Source organism: Excalfactoria chinensis, chromosome 3 (assembly GCF_039878825.1).
Source record: "Excalfactoria chinensis isolate bCotChi1 chromosome 3, bCotChi1.hap2, whole genome shotgun sequence".
Taxonomy (NCBI): domain Eukaryota; kingdom Metazoa; phylum Chordata; class Aves; order Galliformes; family Phasianidae; genus Excalfactoria; species Excalfactoria chinensis.
Window position 1 is genome coordinate 1,495,372 of NC_092827.1, and position 16,494 is coordinate 1,511,865.

At 43.1% G+C, this 16,494-nt stretch overlaps 1 protein-coding gene across 2 annotated transcripts in view; it reads left to right on the forward strand.

Moving 5' to 3' along the window:
* SUPT3H (SPT3 homolog, SAGA and STAGA complex component) overlaps window positions 1-16,494 on the forward strand; it is a 242,743-nt gene that overhangs the window by 98,014 nt on the left and 128,235 nt on the right. The gene's annotated exons all lie outside the window — the stretch shown is intronic.

A 16,494-nucleotide genomic window follows, 5' to 3' on the forward strand; every position in this document is an offset into this window, starting at 1 on the left:
ACGTGGGGGATACAACCTCTGCGGCTTGTCCTCTAGTGCCATGGCAGCTTTGGGACAATGATATCCGGGGGCAAAAGGAAATTCCGTTGAGTGGTCTGTAAATGGCATTGTATTGTAATGGGGGTGTGGGGAATTTGCATTATAGAATATAGAATCTTTAGAGATGGAAGGGAGCTCTGAGGGCCATCCACTCCAGGTCCCCTGGAGTGTACAGGAACATCACAGCTAGATCAGGTTGCCCTGATCCAGCCTGGCCTGGATGGTCTCCATCACTAGGCAGCCTGTTCCAGTGCCTCATCATCCTCACTATAAAAGAACTTTGCTTTATATCTAAATCATCACAGAGTCTTGGAAAGGACCATCTAGTCCAACCATCAGCCCATCACTACTGTGCCCACTGAGCCACATCCCTCAGTGCCTGTGAAGGACCCCTTCCATTTTAACCAGCGCACACCCACAGTGCCTTGACAAGCAGAAACGTTTCAGAGACTGAAGGCAGCAGCTCCTGCAGACCCATCGTGGCACATTTCCTTCCCATCAGGACCTTGAGAGCAATTCATTCATAGAGGGATGTGACCTTCCCAGTTTTTCAGGTACCTCTGTTAGGAGTGAAGGAATGCCTGAATGGCTTGACGTGCTTCGTATGTTGTTTCCCATATTAGGTATAGTCTCATATTAAGTGTTTATTCTGCGGTAAATGTTATATTGCAAATAAAATCAGCGTCTGAAATGTGTTCAAACAGCTTTGCCTCGAAGTCAGGGGAGATCAAGCATTTGCCAGAACTTGGGACACTGTAGGGCAAAACGTGCCAGAGGTATCTAGTCTGTTGCCATTTCAGCACTTTAATATTTGATGGCTGTTTAATTGTGGTCGCTCTGTAGCTAAGTGTGCTGAAATGAAGGAATTTAAATGTGGTAAAGGAAAGGCTTCTCTTTGTCCTCTCTCTGAATGTAAAGCCCATTGTGATCATAAAAGGTTTTCAAACACACTTGGGGGCTTTTTCCCGTTGTCTGTATGCTGTGTAATTGAGTTCTGTGGACTGGATGCTGATGAAAAGTGTTTAAGTTCAGTATGTTATGGTAACGGTGGTAAAGAAGAAGGTTGAAATGTGAAGGGAAGAGGGGAGAAAAAAGGTTTTGCTGAACCTGAAGGTTCCTGTTTGAAACGTTTCATCATCAGGGCCTGTGTGAGGATGGCTGTAGGGTTGCCCTCTGAGGCTGAGCCCCGCATCCCAGCAGCACAAAGGGGATCTGCTGGTGGAGTTACAGCCCTGCAGGCATTCAAGGCCAGGCTGGATGTGGCTCTGGGCAGCCTGGGCTGCTGGTTGGTGACCCTGCACACAGCAGGGGGTTGGAGCTGGATGAGCACTGTGGGCCTTTGCAACACAGGCCATGCTGTGATTTCCTGACAGCGCAGCTCAGGCTGACTTACACCAAATTGTATTTTAACTCAATGGGAAGAATTCTGCAAAATGGCACAAACCCATGTGGGTTTTCCTTTATGTAAGTTAAAGTGAAACAGGCGCGTTGAATGATCTCTCATGAATAAGCTGATGGGGACAGGGGGAACTTCCTATACTGAGTGAGGAGCAAGTGAGTTTAAGTGGTCTTCAGGGCATATTTGCTTAGCGTGTTCTTTATCAGGGGCTTTACGAGGGATTCTACTAGGACTTTAATATCTAACCTGACTCTTATTTGCTACAAAGCTTTTGTAATGCAGCTCAAGTCTCTCTGGTAATCCAGCAGCGCTCAGGCCTGTGGGTTGTCAGCGTGTTTCCTCTGGTGAAGTGATTATAGGCATTTCCATTTCATATTGAATATCTGTTCTTTCTGGCTTTGGTCAGCATCTTAGGATAGTTCTTTTGCCATGTTTTTTGCAGTTCCAGGCATGGGAACAAGGTGCTCATGTATTACAAGCTTGAAATGATATGGTGTTTTGTGCCAGAAATTACTTTGCTAGGGCTTGTTGGTTTCTCATATTCAGCTTTTCAACTGCAGCACATGAAAGCCTCCCAGATATTCTAAACACCACGAACCTCTGTAGAGATGCTAATGAAACAGTAGTTAAGAGATTAAAGGCCTTCGGAGTGTAGGGCCTGGATGAAAACCAAGTCAAGACAGGAGCTAAACGGTCCCCTTGTATCCTCATCTAACCTGATTTCGTTTTCCTAGTTGTAAAAGTCTTCGAGATATTCCGAGTTCGCGCATGTTTCCCTCCTGCTGAGCCTCAGAAACCACAACCGTAATTACAACACTTCGTTAATGAGACGTTTTTGTCCCCCTCTTCCCTTGTATTCAATTTAGTACAGTTTACTTTTTAACAGTCTGCCTAATGATGCCACCTGTGATTCTTGGTTCCCTCTGCTCTCAAGGCATCCTGGCAAATAAAGATGAACGCCGCTCCTCTGCTGTCTCATCTAACATCTAAGACTGACCGCAGCAAGTTATAATGTTTTATGTTAAATATCACTTGTCTTATGTATGCATGTACTGAATTTGTGATAGTCGTCATATTGTTTAAAACATTGTTGGCATGTTTTGAAAGGCCCTGTTCCCCTTCTAGAAATCCTCCTTGTTAGGTATCAAGCACCAAGGGTGGTTGTCCCTTCGGTGACATCCGTCAGGGCTCCCGTCAATACTTAGCTGATGCAATTTAGGAAGGAGAACTTATAAATTCAGGAAGGCTGTACCTGGAGGAGTTGGAAAGTACAGAAGGGATCTGATAGGAGTACAAACAACTTGGCTACATACAGGAAATGCACTCTGTGATGTTTGTTTTTTGTTTGTTTGTTTGTTTTATATTGAAGTTATCTTTTAAACTTCTCATTTAAATGGTCTTCTTTTCTTTGTTTTTGCACCCAAGATGACACTGAGATGTCATGGCTTCTCCACATTCAACACAACAATCCATGGCAGTCTTTGGACTTTTGGTCCTTTTTAAGTTGCTGTTCACTTATTTGGAACATAGGCCTGCTATGGGAATAGAGGGATTTGTTTTACCATGATCAAGCCTGCAAATTAATTACTCACATCAACATTTTATCAATTTTTACTTGGAGAAAGAGCATCTGAAGTCATTCAGCTACATGTCCTACAAAGTACTTTCCCAAGCAAGGTACCTCTGTTTCTTTTGTTGTACAACAAAATACACCATTAAATGCATGTGTAAGAACAGTAAAGACTTGACTTGCCCTGCTTATGGCTTTATAATAAATGATAAGAATTTGTATCCAGAAAACCGAGAGCGAGGTTGATTCAAACTTGAGTAACTCCTGTTATAAACAGGATGACAAAGTATATTTTACATCACTCGTTTTTGCGTGATTCTTTTTCGAGGTGAGTTATCAGTGTTTTGGAACAAAGGGCTTCGTATTTTCAGAAGCATTGCATAATTGCACTGCTTGTGCTAATTGCACATGCTGCTCCTGCTCATATTTTGGTAACTAAAAGTAGCATCCACGTCCAATTTGAATTGTATAACATGTAGGAGATGTGAAAGGTGCCATGGGGATTGTGCTAGTTAGAAGCATCCATGATATTTGAAATATATTCTTTTTCATTAGTGTCTATGAAGAAATGCTTATCAGTGACATTTTATGTATGGATGCACAGGCAGGAGTGCATCATCGAGGGGATTACTGTAACCATGCTTGGACCATGCGAGTTGATAGTAAGCTGTGGAGATGTTTATGAGTTACTGCAGAATACTCTATCTGCAGAATGCAGGTTGGATAAAAGTAGCCATGTGAATCCGTTTGGAGGTTTCAGTGTTAGAAAGGTATTTCTGTATCATGAAACCACAAACTTAACAGCTCCCTTTCTTTGACAAGCCCTAGGAGGTGTATGGTCCTATCCATGAACACTGAGGGAGGCTCTCTGCTTCCTGGTAGTACTAAAGCCTTTGGCATGATGTCAGTTTATCCTTAATGCCTTCTGATTCCAGTTCGTTGGAGTGCTCACGTTTAAGCGCAGCTGAAGCAAATGACTTTTTACAGAAGAGGAGGACCCACTCGTGTAACGCGCAAATCTTTCTGCCTCCATAAAGTGCACTTTGCGAGCTGTGGTTTCCATGCACAAGCCGTTCACACACGTGCAGGAAGTTTTCTTGACTTTTGCTAACTACGGTAAAGTCAATGAAATTAGGGAATAAGTGATTCGCTGTAAATATTTAGTGAACTGTGACTAAGCACCTTTTAATAGAAAGTGTCAGCATTTCAATTCCACAGGCTGTTTATGAGCTGTTGTATGTTATAAGGCGCTTTGTCATGGCTCGAGATATTTACAGGACATCTTTTTTTAGTGACTGTTTTTCATCTGGGAGGCGGATGGGAGTTTCCTGAAGGTGCAGAGCAGGCTCACAGTACATGATGTGTCACTGGAAACAGCACTTTGTGCTTCCTTCTGTCTGGGTTTGCAAGTGGAGCTGTAGGAGGGCTCTCAGATCACTGTGAGAAGTGATGGGGTGCTGTTGCCTTGATGAAGTCAGAGTGGATTTGGTGTTTCTGAGGTGTTGGGAAGAACCTCCTGCAGAGCCTTGTCACAGAAAGTCCCAGCCCCCAAAGATACCTTTGTACCTGGCCTGGAGGGGGAGGTTAGGAGCAGCAGCTCTGCTGCATGTCAGGAATGGCAGGACTCCATCAATTGCGTCAAGGTTGCGTATCCAGGAGCTCTTTTCCTAAATGAGCATCCTTGGTCATACGTAAGCATCGCTGCTAGAAGCAGGTACTTTCACTTGCTCGGTAGAGCCCTGCCTTCTTTGCTTCTTCCTTCATCTCCAGTGACAATAAAGAATGTCAGCAGAAACTTCAGATAAGGAAAAAAAAAAAAGAATTAAGAAGTTGATTCTATGGAATGGTGAATAGATGTGTTAAGGCCCTGACTCCTGGGTGGGTTCCTCCACTCACCTGGTCATCATGGGATTGTCTCATAGGTCCTCCTCCGCTTCGGACTGCAGAGACCACCTCTTCTCCCACTGGCTGCTGAATATCACTCCTGTTGCCATCCCCAGTAACCACACTAATTGCTTACATGGAAAAGTAATATTAGGAAAATATTAAGAGAAGCTAAAAATACATTAAACATGATATAGCAGCTGGAACCAGGGAGAGCCAGCACCTTCCACCAGCCAGATCTCCACGGACCACCAGCAAAGTGCTGCGGGGCCCACTGCAACCGTGCAACCACATAACGTGCTTTGGAACGTTTACATCAAATATCACCTCCTGCTTTTTACCTTGACCTCAGAAGACTTCCCCAGCAAATGATAAACAATGAACTTACATAGTGTGCCCAAGAGACTTCAGTTCTAAATAAGCCCTGTATGATGCCACACATTTTCGAGGAAGCAGAGCTTACCCGAGACCACACAAATCTCAGCCACCAGCACCATTGCTTGCGTGTCGAGTGATGCCAAGCTGGGGCTTGAAGAAGCAGTGACTGTGCCTGTATATAGAAACACAGTCAGGATGCTTTGGAAAAAGAGGTTGGTGCTGAACTGCTTGGCCCTTTGCAGCACTCTCCTCTGTGATACCCACAACTGGTGCCTCTTGCTTTTCTCCGGCTCAGAAAGAGATAGAAAATGAGGATTGTTCTACAAACTGCAACAAGGATAGAGGCATCAATTATTCTCCTGTAATACCTCATTCTGATACCGAAAATTACAGTCACTTTCACCTCTGTACTGTTTGATTCAGAGTCTCTCGGTATTGCTTAGGATGCAGCACACATATTTAATTTATAGAGGGATTTTTCCTTCTGCAATCACAGAAGTGTGCTATAAACCCTACTGCTGATCTGCAGGTGAGAGTAAATGGAAGTGTTTGTTGGAATTGACTCTCTGGAGTGATGTTTTATTTTGTCTAGCTTATCTATTGGGATAAACAAGGGAAGCTGAAAGGTCTTCCCCAATATCATAGTATCACAGAATTGCTCAGGTTGGAAAAGACCTTAAAGATCATTGAGTCCAACCACAACCCAACCATCCTACCCTAACTCTAACAACCCTTCACTAAATGATGGCCCTGAGCACCACATCCAAATGGATTCTTCAGAATTTCACATTAGAGCAAAGCTTTCCAAGCACTCGTGCCTCATCCCAAGCTTCCCACTGGAGGAAAGAAAGTCTAAGCAAGCTGCTTCATGTTGCTTCCTCTCTGCATTGGGAGTGCCGCTACATTAATTCATTTTAATGCTGTGGGGTTCAGTGTGGTTTAGTGGGAAATACTGGTGGTGGACTGGTTGGACTGGATGATGATGACAGATGTCTTTTCCAACCTTGGTGATTCTGTGATGCTAGGATGCAAACCATTGCTGTTGTATTCAGCCCCTTCCCCAAGTCATGGGATGGAGTGGGGTGAAAAACGAAGGGCATCCATCTGGGCTTTCCTGTGGAGGCATGGGACGCTGCAGGTTTGCCCTATGCGTTGCGTTGTGCGTACAGGTATAACTATGCTGTTGTTTTCACCATTATTTATTTATTTATTTATTTATTGACATCTCATGTGTTTCCTTAAGCAATTATCAGACAAAAATATACTAAGGAACGTACCTTGATTATTTAATGAGGCATTAATTGTGTAAGTGATGATTTAGCATTTGTGTTCAGTGTTGCTGTTGGAGAGCGCCGAGGCAAAAATCTCTGGTACAATTAGTAGAGACGGATGTGGTCCTTGCTTTTGTTTTTGTAGCGAGCAGATCAAGCCTAGAGTGATTGTAAAACATCAATATTTTATAAAACTCTTCTTTTCTTCTTCCAAAAATTCTGCCAAATTGTACTTAAGTGAAGTCTTCTGAGGAAGAAGCCCGTAAGAGTTCTTTACTATAAATACATTTTTGTGATTTTAAGAAGAATGGGGTATTTATAATGGATTGAACCAGAGCTTCTCTGCTCTGTGTTATCTTTATAATGTTTGCCATAAAGTGCTTCCAGGCGACATCTTGACTTCTGTAATTTTTTTCTTCCTTTTCGTTGGTGCCTGGAACAGATTATTGTGGGTTATAACATTTTAAAACATTTAAGTAATCCATTTGAAAGCAGGAAAAGGAGCACACCATTGATATGAAATTGCACTGGCTCTCCAGAAAAGATTTTATCACACAACTTCCAGTTTCTTACTCTAGGGAGAATGCTGCATACTTTGGTTTCTGAAATAAAACATGTTTTCAAAGCACTGTCTTGGTAAGGGAAAGTAACATCTTTGGGGAGAATTTTACCTCCAGAAAGAGAAAAATGATGAGAGTTTTAACTGTGTTCAGTGCATTCTGAAGTTAAACCGGAATTAAAACCAGCTATCCAAAATAATTAATCTGCGTTTTAATAGATGCACGTGCTCTTGGAATAGAAGTGGGTATATCTGATCAGTGCTAGTAGGGAAATGTTTTTTATTTGTGTTTCACTCACAGGTTCGGTGCTAAGATGGAGTCATTACTGCAGTGATTCAGTTTTGATTTTTGGTAACTGGGAGGTTGCATTGCTTCGTTAGCTGTAGAAGGCATGCTGTGCTCTGAGCCTGACTCATTAACTGTGAGCACAGGTCATCAAACCACAGTTCTTGGACCACTGATACTCCAGAAGTCATCAAGTCATAGAACCACCAAGGCTGGAGAAGATGCACAGGATCATCCAGTCCAACCGTCCACCCATCATCAATAGTTCTCACTAATCCATGTCCCTCAACACAACGTCTAAACGTTCCTTGAACACTTCCAGGGTCGCTGACTCCACCACCTCCCTGGGCAGCCCATTCCACTGCCTCACCACTCTTTCAAAGTAGTATTTCCTAACATTCAGCCTGAACCTCCCTGGGTGCAGCTTGAAGCCATTCCCTCTGGTCCTATCACCAGGTACACGAGAGAAGAGGCCGACCCCCAGCTCACTACAACCTCCCTTCAGGTAGTTACAGAGAGCAATAAGGTCTCCCCTGAGCCTCCTCTTCTCCAGGCTGAAAGTCACATTATTTTACAGTACTTTTTTTCAGTACACATAGTGGCTAAAAGAAATGACAGAATCACAGAGTCTAGAAGCACTGCAGATATTGATGTTACAGCTGGGGCTGACGGTGCTCATGAGAAATACTGTGGTTTATAAGGCACTGTTCACGTCAAGGAAGCGTGTCTTTGTGAGGAGATCCTCCTTCTGGATACCTCTGAATAGCTCTGACATGAGCACATCCACGATGACTAAATGACAACAGAGGACCTCCCTGTGCTCAGATGGGCTTCACTTAAATGTGGAGGTCGGCAGCCCTGCATGCGGCAGGGGGGTTGGAGCTTGATGATCCTCGAGGTCCCTTCCAACCCAACCATTCTGTGATTCTATGAACACTTTTTACTTTTCTCCCTAAATGAAGACCTTAAAAGACCCCTCTTTGGTGCTAGCCAGCAGCAGGACCGTAGAGTGGGTTGCTCCCTTCTCCATTGCAAAGGAGGAAAAGTGGCATTACACAATACCTTGATGTCTCATGCAGGCGTATGTTCATTGGCAACTGGATGTAATTATTATTGTCCTACCCCAAAAAACTCTCATTCATAAGTTGTGAAATGAATTTCTGAAACAAAGAGCAAGCCAGAGCGGTCTTAACGTTCCAGAAAATATAAGAAGAATAATATTATTTCTTTACAAATTAGCATAAAGCATTCATCCTCATTTATATTTTTGTATCTTGTGGATTACTTTCAATGGCCTGTGGTTTTAATCTAGATTTAAAATAGCTAGGGATTTCCACATTTGGTTAACACTTATAACGTATATATATACAGTGAAATTATGTTTTGACTTCCTGCTCTCCTCATCATTTTTTCGCCCCGTCCTCATGAGAGCAGGCTGAAAATTCATCTCTCTTGGCTTCCTTAAATTCCATTTGTGTTTGGGTGCATTGTTGCAATGAACGTTTTCCTAACAGAGACGACTGATCGCAGTCCAGTCGGCACAGTCTAGAAAGACAGTTGTCTCATTTATTTCCTGAAAAACTGAAACCCTTTGTGAATGAGCAAATGGAACGTATTATGTTATACAACTGGAATAAATTATATCTCTCTCCTTTGCCAGTCGTAGGGATTTGTAACGTTAATTTACGTTCAAAACGCTTCGCTGTTAGGGTTTGGTGTGTTCTGATTAGTACACAATGGGACTAAAAAGGGTTCTTGCCACAGCTTTCTGTTGGGATCAAGCTGCTGATTTTCAGCACTTAGGAAGTGCTTGCAGTCCTATAACGGAAACCGGGTTGAAGCCAATTGCTTCCCTCAATAAACAGGATTTTTAAATGCACCTATGTAACCAAGCATTAACTGTTTGTATATATATATATATATATATTTCTTATTTTTAAGCCATAGAATGATAGAATGGCCTGGGTTGAAAAGGACCACAATGATCATCTAGTTCCAAGCTATGCGCAGGGTCACCAACGACCAGACGAGTCATAGACTAGTCATACTAGTCTCTTTGTGGCTATTGCATTACGAGTAATCAAGTTACCAGTGATACCCTGTGTAGCAAGATCATTCTGCAGAGCTTTTAGCAAAACTTAAAAAACAAACTTGTAATGGAATTTGCAGGTATTCATCCCGACAGAATCTGCCTATATGTGGATTGTTGGAAGTGGACCTGCATCATAGAATCACAGAATGGTTGGGATGGAAGGGACCACAAGGATTATGAAGCTCCAACCCCCCACTGCAGGCAGGGCCACCAACCTCCACATTGAATACCAGCCCAGGCTGCCCAGGGCCCCATCCAACCTGGCCTTGAACACCTCCAGGGATGGACGGGGCATCCACAGCCTCTCTGGGCAGCTGTTCCAGCACCTCACCACTCTCTTTGTGAAGAGAGAATCTGTACAGGCACCTTGCTTCAGAATGGACAATGTTTTACATACTGATAATTCATAAAGTAACAGGTGATGTGGAAGCATATAGCTGAAGCAGTATAGGATGTTTATTCAAGTGTGCTTTCTAAACTATGTTCATTTTGCATGTATGATTTCCTTATTATGTTTTAACTGTAGCCATGAAAGTTTAAGAACTGATAATCTCGCAACACGTTCTGCTTGTTTATTTATATGTGGAAAAAGTCTTTTATAGTGAGGATGATGAGGCACTGGAACAGGTTGCCCAGAGATGTGATGGATGCCCCGTCCCTGCAGACAAGTAAGGTCAAGATGAATGGGGCTCTGAGCAACATGATCGAGCCGTGGTGTCCTGCTCACTGTGGAGGAGTTACTCTAGATGACCTTTAAAGGTCCCTTCCAACTGTTAGGGTTCTATGAGAGTGTGTAGAGGGAGTGACAGACCAGCCATCCTCCCCTGGGGATGTGATGGAGCAAGTCATCATGGAAAACATTTCTGAGCCTCTAAATATAAGAAGGTGATTCAGAGTTTTCAGCATATATATACGAAGGAGATGTCATGCGTCGCCAACCAATACTGTGTGTGTTATAGATTATTTAAAGAAGCATCAGGAAAAGCTGCCCCTTGTAGAGAGTAAAGTAATTAAAACAATTTCAATCTCAGCTAAAGTCACGATTCCAAATGTTCACACTTAAACAAAACAAGTTACTGAATCAAGACAGTGTCCTCCCATGGAGCTGGGAGTCTTAGGTATCTCTGGAGCTTACTCCCCATGGGTTTAATGTGATTCTTGATTTATGGTAGGGTCGCTGAGGACAGGACTTCTCTTCCCGACAGAAAAATCTGACTTTTGATGAGGTGAGCAGTTAGGCATTATTAATCCTGCTCACTGTCAGACCCTGTAATTTAAAAAATCATGGTGTAACGAAGATACTTCAATTTTCAGGTGCAGAAAATTGGTCTTAGAAAGGTCTGGGCTTGTTGAGATCTCACTTCAGTGACACTTAATTTTCTCTGGGTGTTCCTTTTCCAACTTGTTTCCCTTTACATGGCACCGTGTTCTTTTGAACTGTTAAATGATCTTATGTAATGCTTCTCTTCTTGATGTTTATGCTTTTCTCTGTATCTGTGGCATCATCAGGGTTTAATCTTATACTGAAAAACAGAATGCTCTTTGTAGTTTACAAATCAGTTTCTTCCTCTACTTGCTGTTCTCAAAGCCATATTCAAATTCTGGAAAGGGCATTTTCCTTCAGTAATTGGGCTAAATTCCTTGTAGGGAAATTCAGTAATTCAGCAATCGGATTTTTAGTGTTAATCTTACAGTGTTTAACCAAGAGAAGATGTCTCCACTTGCTGAATAAATAGGTGTCAATTCATTTTAATAAGTTGGATGAATTTCTCTTGACTTCGTAGAAGCAGGAAAGCAAGGGAGCTTTAAGCACTGCAGATAGGATTGCTACCCAGGGTGTGGAGAAAGGAGAAGAGAGTCCTAGAGAGAGTAACACTGCCAATTTAGTCAACTTTGCATGCAAAATGACATAACACTGTTAACAAAGTAGCTGAATTACATATTTATATATGTATATCTACACACACAACTTATTTTTTGAATATCTTCTATAGAAGACTTCTTGAAACTGGGGATTGTTGGCCCATCATCCAATAACTGTGGCCATAAGACCAGCTGTGTAGATCAAGAGGGGTTAATTTTAAAAGGCAGCAGAGTGTAAAGGTTGTAGTTGGGTCTTCATGTTGAGCATGAGACTAGCATACTTGTTTTTTATTGTTTTTTATAATGGTGTCATTACATCCTAATGAGAATAGAGTGACATGGAGTAGTTCTGTGCAGCACAGGATCAGGAACTTTATTGTTGGTCATATCTCTTCAGTCAGGAGAAGAAGAGAACTGTACAAGTCAAAAGTCATGGAGAACGAACCTGTCTGTAACACTATCTCCTCCTCCTGGTAGACCAGCCAGACGGTGTGTGTAGTTCTCTTAATCATATCTTAGTGCACGCGGTGTGGTTTGCGTTGGATCCTGTGCAGTTGGTTGACCTGCCCTTTATCTCAGTGAGAACTGTCCTGTGTGACATGTGAAGCCCACATAAACCTGATTTCCCTAATCTGAGCATGTAAATACATTCACTGTGAACTCTAATGGGAATTAAGGTTGCCTTTTATTTTCACATGGCCTTTGAAGAGCAGAAAAGCACATAAATAGAGAACACACTGTTGACATAGTTATTCTGATGCGTTTTCATGTAGTGCTGGTGGTTTGTGCTCATTGATTACAAAGATTCAAGGCTTTAATGCCTTCTGTTTTCTCCTTAAGGTAAAGCAGTAAGCAAGTAGGTCATTTGTTTTAAAATGAACATCCCTTCCCTCAGTTCACTGGTGGTATTATGAAGGAACGATGCCTGCAAACAATGATTTGTCATACCATCTCTATTATATAATGCATTTTAATGTTACACAGAAGTATAGAGATAACAGCTGGCTTTCCATCTTCCTGCCTTGGTGTTCAGAACTCTCTCCAGCATTACTCGTCTTTGTTCTGTCACACTTTCTTCCTCTTTGATTTGGTTCTCTCATTCCATTTCCACTCTCCATACAACACGTCCTCCTGTGTGTATCTAATCAGTTCTCTGCTTTTGCACCGACACTTACTCTCGGCCTGCTGAGAAAGGAACCTTTCCCAATCTTCTATCATCTACAGAACCAGATCTTAGTATTTTATCCAGGCAAAGCTGGATCAGACCCTGGGCAACCTGATGGAGCTGTGTTGTCCCTGTGCACTGCAGGGAAGTTGGACTGGATGGACTTTAAAAGTCACTTCCAACTCAAAGGATTATTTGATTCCATGATTCTGTCTCTGTCTTACAATTAGTCTCCTATGGGACCAAACCAAATTACTTTAACCTATCTTACTGCTGATATCCTAAAGTCTGCTGGTACTTATCTATGGTGATTTGCAGTCTCTCTCCTTCTGCTATTGGAATTGCTAGAAGTTTTCTGGATGTTTTTGTGCTACAAAACTGATTCTCGTTGTCACCATGTGACCATCAGCTCTCTAATAGCTGATATATTTATTAAGAGACTTGTTTACACAATGAAGCATCTCTGAAAACTAGGCATGTAATAGTGAGTTTCAGCTGCACTCCTGTCAAGCAGTTGACAGTATTACCGTGTATTCTTGCAGCACTGAGGAGATGTAAGCCCAGGTATTATCCAGTCCAAATAAGTCTAGTAGTGTGTTTTCCTCTGTGATTCTGTGGAATCCTTGCCTGTTTTTACATTTATAACAGTGAATGAGCTACTTTGAATCACAGAATCATAGAATTGCTCAGGTTGGAAAAGACCTTAAAGGTCATCAAGTCCAACCACAACCCAGCCATCCTACCCTAATCCTCCCTAAATCATGGCCCTGAGCACCACATCCAAACAGGTTCTAAACACCTCCCCTGGGAGCCTATTCCTATATAGTTCCACATGTAGTGAGCACTTAGGTCCTGATGGCATTCTGCTGGGCTGGTTGATGGGTGCTGGCCTGGTGATGGAGGCACCCTGGCTGTGTTGGGCTGCCTGCAGAACCTTGTCCGCATGCAAGTTACATCTGGAGGCTCCCATTCTGCCTCACCCTGAGCTGAACACCTTCCATCTCCCTGAGGAGCTGCCCCTCAGCCTCCTCTCTCTGGGCCCAACAGACCCAGGGTGGTAGATGGAAAATAAGTATTACGGATTATCAGTTTCTCAGTGGAAAGGAATGCAGTTGGGGTACTCCTGGGAAGCAGTGATGATGAGTCAGGGCAGCAGGCAGTGGCAAATAAATACCTCTGTGCTGCAGACAGAGCAGATATCTTCTTGCCCTGAGTGAGATTTTCAGCCACATGGTAAAGCTGAAGCCTTGAGGGGGACCATCTCTGCCACTGCAGTTCCTGTCAAATAGAAACAGAAGAGGAAAAGTGGCTCCGGATTTCTAGAAAAGAGCAAAATGTGTATTTCCCACCAGTCTCCTTCACTGCCTTCGTGCTTTTCCTAGGCTCGATTCATCAAATTTATTCAAGGTGGTAAATTCCACATGAGTTGGGGCAGCTTTGTTATGGTATGAACTCAATAGAAGCCCCAGTAAAGGAAAGTATTTATTCTAGCTCCGTGCACTCCCAGCCACCCTGGCTCCACTTCCTTTCTGGCCAGCACTGCATTGCAGGGCCGTGGAGGATGGGAGGTCGCCGCAGCTCTGTCTCCACAGCCACTTTCCTGGTGGTCTGGCCACCTGGGGAGCTCCGCATCGACCTTCTGCAGCAGGGCTCCATACTTTGCAGCCTTTTAAAGCCTCCAGAAATGTGGCAAAGCAAGTGCTTTATCTATTTCTGTCACTGCCCAGGATTTTGAGGTTGTTGCATAGAGGTCTCTGTGCCATGAGCAGATGTTGTACCTTAGCACGTGCCAAGTGTGTATCTGTATGATACAGGATGCAAAGCATGCTGTGACTCCTCATACAAGCTCTGAGTGCATTGAACACTGGGACCTCTGACGAGCTTGGAAGCATCATTATGGGAACTGCAATGAATTAGAAGGTAAAATAGACAATAAAAGAGTTGTGGCAGTTTTTACATGAGAGAGCTCTCCTCTCAACCAACCTCATACTTCTTAGTTTTGTTACTTTTTGTTCAAAGGATATTGAGAACCTGTAGAGTAGGCCTGTGCTCGATGAGGAAAGATTTAGATTGAACGTCAGGGGGAAGTTCTTTACTGTGAGAGTGGTGAGGTGCTGGAACAGCTGCCCAGAGAGGCTGTGGATGCCCCGTCCATCCCTGGAGGTGTTCAAGGCCAGGTTGGATAGGGCCCTGGGCAGCCTGGGCTGGTATTCAATGTGGAGGTTGGTGGCCCTGCGTGTGGCGGTGGGTTGGAGCTTCATGATCCTTGAGGTCCCTTCCAACCCAGGCCATCCTGTGATTCTATGATGCAGGTCTACTTCCAACAATCCACATACAGGCACATTCTGTCGGGGTGAATACCTGCAAATTCCATTTCAGGTTTGTTTTTTGAGTTTTGCTAAAAGCTCTGCATCATGCTTAGCAATGAAATATTTAAGATTTATCGCTTATGAGCAATTGTTTTAAACCAAGGAGGTTTCTCATATTATTACACATTCCAGCGTAATGTGGTAATAAATAATTCTATTTTTATATGTATTTCCTACAGAATACACAGGTATTTGCAGTTTATAAAATACTTAATAGGATCTGGTGTGCTTTCAGTGCTTGCAGTCCCAGGAAGGGTCTGACGTTATAATTCATGTACGTGTGCACTTGTGCAGAATAGAAAGGAAAACTCTTTGGGTTGTCCTGTAACATCTCAGCTATAGTGAGTATATTTTCCTGCACAAGTTTTCTAAATTTAAAAGCTCATTTTTGGGTGGAGAAAGAGAGGGGTTTCTTTAGAAATGCCTGGAGGAAATACCTGAAATCAGCGAGTGGCCTTTCACTGCTGTAATGATGTAAGGCAGGAATTGCTTTCTTTGTTTTGATATTTGTGGAACGGTAAGGTATTTTCAGTGAGCCCTTGTTAGGCTTAGTTGCCACCACTTGGGAATTAACAGCTTTAAGTTTTAAAAATAATTTAGCTGAAATGGGTGGGAAGTAGAGCAAGTCTTTGGAATGACTGATGACTTGGATTTCAGGAGTGCCCTTGATTTCTTCAGTCTTCCATTGTTGGAATGTATTCATTTCAGCAATGTTGTGCTGATTGCAGACTGCTGGAGGGCACAGAACAGACACCAGACCTGCACTGGGCTGTTCTGATTGCCAGGTTGAGCTGTGAGGAAAGCTGTGATATACAGAGCTCCACACCAGCCCTCTGCTGCACACCTGGGAGGTGGGAAGTTAGCTGAGCAAATTGCTCGGGTCCTTTTCTTCTCCAGCCACTCAGCCCCAAGCCTGTAGCTTTATCTGAGGTTGTGTGGCCAAAGTGCAGGACCCAGCACTTGGCCTTGTTGAACCTCATCCTACTGGCCTCAGCCCAGCAATCCAGCCTGTCCAGATCCCTCTGTAGGGCCTTCCTACCCTCAGGCAGATCAACGCTTCCCCCCAGCTCTGTGTCACCTGCAAAGATACCGAGGAAGCACCCAATCCAAATCGTTAATTAATTAATTAATACTGTTATTTCCTCTTGGCCTCCTGTCATTCAGTCTTGCAAGGCAGCCTTTAACAGCCTCTCAGTTCATAGTAGGTCTTTCTGTATCTTAAGACTTTTGTTCTTGGAATAAAATCCATTTTACCTTTGAACACATTTATTTGGTCATTGTGTAGGTGAAGGGGGCTGCAAATACAGGCATTCTACGAGTGGACTCATTGTGCAGCTTTGCCTCCTGTTTTGTTTTTTTTTTAAAGATGTTCCTACAAACTGGACTTCCTCCAGTTTTCAGCTTATGTCACCATGAACTTCAGCATACATTCTTATATACGTCCCTTCAATCACATTACTTAGATTTATATTTCTCGCAGTGCACTCAGTGATCCATTTCCATATGGTGTACAGGTGCATTAAGCTTGTTCTTACTCAGATGTTTTTTATTTCACTCGAGACCACCTACTTGGTTTCTTTTTAAGTCCTTTTCATAACCTTGCAATAAACGTCTTTCTT